The sequence below is a fragment of the Gavialis gangeticus genome, unplaced genomic scaffold (assembly GCF_001723915.1).
Source record: "Gavialis gangeticus isolate Ggan-Ray unplaced genomic scaffold, GavGan_comp1, whole genome shotgun sequence".
In the NCBI taxonomy this organism is placed as follows: Eukaryota; Metazoa; Chordata; order Crocodylia; family Gavialidae; genus Gavialis; species Gavialis gangeticus.
In genome coordinates this window covers 96,543,350-96,547,156 of record NW_017728992.1, presented here as the reverse complement: position 1 = coordinate 96,547,156, position 3,807 = coordinate 96,543,350, and the positions used below count along the sequence as shown (strand labels likewise).

The 3,807-nt window shown below is 41.1% G+C and overlaps 1 protein-coding gene across 2 annotated transcripts in view; it reads left to right on the top strand.

The window, feature by feature from the left end:
- NDC80 (NDC80, kinetochore complex component) overlaps positions 1-3,807 on the top strand; it is a 40,750-nt gene that overhangs the window by 1,026 nt on the left and 35,917 nt on the right. The gene's annotated exons all lie outside the window — the stretch shown is intronic.

Genomic DNA, 3,807 nt, shown 5'->3' with positions numbered 1-3,807 from the left:
ATAAAGAATATAAGAAAGTGAGAGAGGGTGTGGGTGTGTGTGGCTATGGTGGGGGATGTAGGACAGTGGGGGTGGGCTGTGGTAGCGTGTGGTGTTATGGGAGGGGGTGGGGGTATGGTGGCAGGTGGGGAGCCAGCCCTGCCTGTCCCATCTCAGCTGCAGCGCACAGCTCCTGGCTGCAAGGCCTGGACACATAAGGTGCAATGCAGACCCAGTCGGTCCTGGCTTATCCTGGCTGTACTCCCCTTGCCTCCCATGGCTGTCCCTGCAATGTTCCACATGAGGCTGAGCCTCACTTGCTCCCACCTGGGCAGTTTCTGAAATTATCCTCAGTGAAGTAAACTACTCCACTGAAATGCTACAATAGATGCAGTTCAATACGTTGTCAGATTTCAGCATCTACTTTATTGGTCTCTGCAAACACAAAGGAAGTACGTTAATTAATGCATGCTGAAGTTATACTCTCCAAATCTCTGCCCAGAGATGTGGGTTTCTGGAAAATTTTGAATTGGAAAATTTTCCAGTGCCCTAAATAAAGCTAAGTCTAATTTAGCATGTTTATTTGACTTGTATTTAGTAAACAAAACTAAAGTAGTACCTTCGTGTTAATTTTATGTCCCAAGTATTTGAACTGAAATATTTGATTAGGAAAAAAATTACATACAGCACACTTACTGTGGTTTAAATGTTATATTCAAACAAATTCAAAGCTTTATGTGGAAAGAAATTATTTTTATTGGAATACTTGTGAAGCCAATGCACAATAACATATACTTTCATTACAGTGTTTGTTTAAATTCAAGAAAAAACCCAAAGGCACTGAAAGCTGTTGACACATTAATTTTAGAACACCCAAAGAACTGTGCATGATAAGCTGCTGTTGTCCACTCACCTGCTTCAACAGAGTTTAACTCTCTTCTACTGAGGTCATTGTGGCACCTCCAGTTTCACTGTCACTATCTGTAGAATCACTTGCACTACTTATTAGTTCCATTTCAGAATCAAATTGAGGCAAATCTAATACAGATCTACTTGAACCACATTCTCTTTCGCTAAAGGATGGTTCTTTGTCACTAATTGTGCTTCTGACTGATTCTTCAGAAGCAAGAGATGCTGAGAAATAGAAATGAGCTTAGCAGCATGTTCATTTGTTAGTCTGTTCTTTTTTTGTTCTGGTTGAGCTGAAAGCCTTCAAGTTCTGTCCACAAGAAGCTGCTGTTGGTGGAATGCTTAAGATCCTTAGAGCAATCCTGGACAACAGTCGAGTGTTACAGTATCCCTTCTACCATGTGAGAGGAGAAATATTCTCTGCTGTGCACCAAAATATGTCTTTGCTCCAAAGTTTTTTCTTGTGCTTGGCAAAGTCTGTCATCACGGCTATTTCATCTATGTTAGGGACATTCATAGCTACTTGCGTAATTGTATTCAGAGCGGTTGATAATTCATCTTCTGATAAATGTTGTCCTCTGTGTTGAACATCCAAAAGGTTTGCTGCCAGGTGACCTGGATAAGAGCAAAACTCAGACTTCTTAGTAAACATTTGTTTTACTACTATTTTGGCAAAAGCTCAGTTAAATTTTTATTCAGTTGTCTGAATATCTCTGGAATATTTGAAAGGCTTGGTGTATCTCCTTCTTCAAGTTTCCTGATAGCCACTGAAAGTGGTAGTAGCAAATTGAATGCTCCTTGAATTCAAACCCAGAACACATCATTAGCAAGGATCTGCTTCCAAATGTTCACAGGAATAATCTGGGGTACTATGTCATCTATTGAAGGACACTACAAACAGTTCTTTGTGTGCAGCAAACTATGTACGCTAAACACTTTGTAGCCGAGCCCCATCTAGTTTCTACTGGCAATAAAAATGTACTTTCCTTCCCCTTTCTTTCTTCCTTTCTTTCTTTGGTCTGATTAGCAACAAAATGATGATTGTTGAATACCTTCACAATTGCTTTGCAGTTTGCCAATATTGTCTTCGTTGCATTCACACTTACTATGTCTTTGCCAGAAGATTCCGCCCATGCGCAAGCCAGCCAAATACAGTAAAAGTTCTGTCAGCTGGCATGCTCAATTAACTGGCATGCCAGCTTGTAAGATGAAATGAAACTGGAAGTGCCCACCATGGTACTTCTGGCTTCTCTGAGCCCCCATGGCCCAGGGCAAAGCAGCCTGCACTGCCGAGCCCCCATGGCCCACGGGCGTAACAGACTGCGCGCGGCCCTGCCTCCCTGGCCCACAGGGCCCACAGGAGAGACAGTGATGCAGCAGGAGGGGCAGCAGGATGCCCCAGATGCAGAGGAAAAAGCGGCGGCCTGGGCCACTCAATTAACTGGCATATTTTGTTATTCGGCATCCCCCCATTCCTGCCTTTAATATTTGCCATGCTGCTTTCATGTTACTTGCATTATCAGTTACATGGGCTTGTACCTTGGAGGGACCTGCACTTTCAATCTCTTCACTCAGTAATTTGGCAATGTATTCACGTGTATAAAGAGACAATTTGGTAGTAATTGCTTTCAGGAATATTGGTTTAAGTGTTGCTAACATAATGTTCAAAAGTGAAAGTGGTAAGCGATAACATGACAGTAACTTATATGATGGGTGAATTAGTTTGTAATGTTGCTTCCTGTATTGATTTTTCAGTTATGGAAAAAGATGTACCACTTGCAAACATAGCTTGAGCTAATGTCTCATCTGCTTTTTCTTGATCTTCCAAGTTCCTGCAACAAAAGGGGGAAAAGATTTTTATTTTAGCCTATTCTAGTCTGGCCTCATGCATCAGAAGTGGCAGGGAGCTTGCTTCCCCCCTCCCTGCCAGAAATAACACTCTGCTGCTCAACTTACTGCTCAGTTGCCTGGGGACTGCAGAGCCAAAGGGAAGTATCGTCTGGCTATCGGACTATGTTCACTCTGCTGAGTTGAAATGATTAACTATTTATCTATTATGTAATTTTTTTAAAAAAAAATTGTTATGCCTAAAAACTAACAGATCTTATGTAAACACTTCCAGTTTCCCCAGCTCAAGAAAAGAAATGACACTGCTCTGTGTGTTTGCTGTACTGAAAGTGAAACACAAATTTAATCACTGTTTTAGTTTTTGGTTTTGCTTTCATTTGTAGTCTGAGATGAAATGAGAATTTTAGCTTTTGTTTTGATTTGACCTGCACATCCAGTTAGGTGAATTCGTAAGTTGATTTTTGGTTTGCCTTTACTATGCAAGTGTATTTACCCTGCTGTTTGCAAATCAATAAAACATATATGTACTCTCTCACACTTCCTAGGCATAATAACCTGGAAAAACATTAATTACAACTTTGAAGTTACTAAGCTTGCCTAATATTATATTGGCATCCATTCATTGTTACTAATGAATTTTTAGAAATGGAAAATTTTCCACAGAAGAATAAAGCACTGGGAAACTTTTTCCACCCCAAATCTCTGTCTCTGCCTACGTAAGGCCACAACGGTCCTCTAGGAAGGCCATCTAGGTAACATGCTCTGTGACTCCATAGGGTGGGTGAGCACTTTAGGAGTCTCATCCCTCCCAGGGATTGTTACTAGAGTGCTAGGAACTAGACTACTGCTATATCTGTCCCAATGAATGCATAAAATGAACTGAACTGGTAGAGTTGTCATGAAGGCGAGATGCTTTTTCTGAAATGATTACCTGCGAAACAGTTCTATTTAATGTTAATGTTGCTGTTAATGAGCTTTGCACTTAGTGAACACTTAAAGAAATGGCTGGGGATTGCCCTTTAGTAACATTCTCGCTGTGTGTGTGTGTGTGTGTGTGTGTGTGTGTGTGTG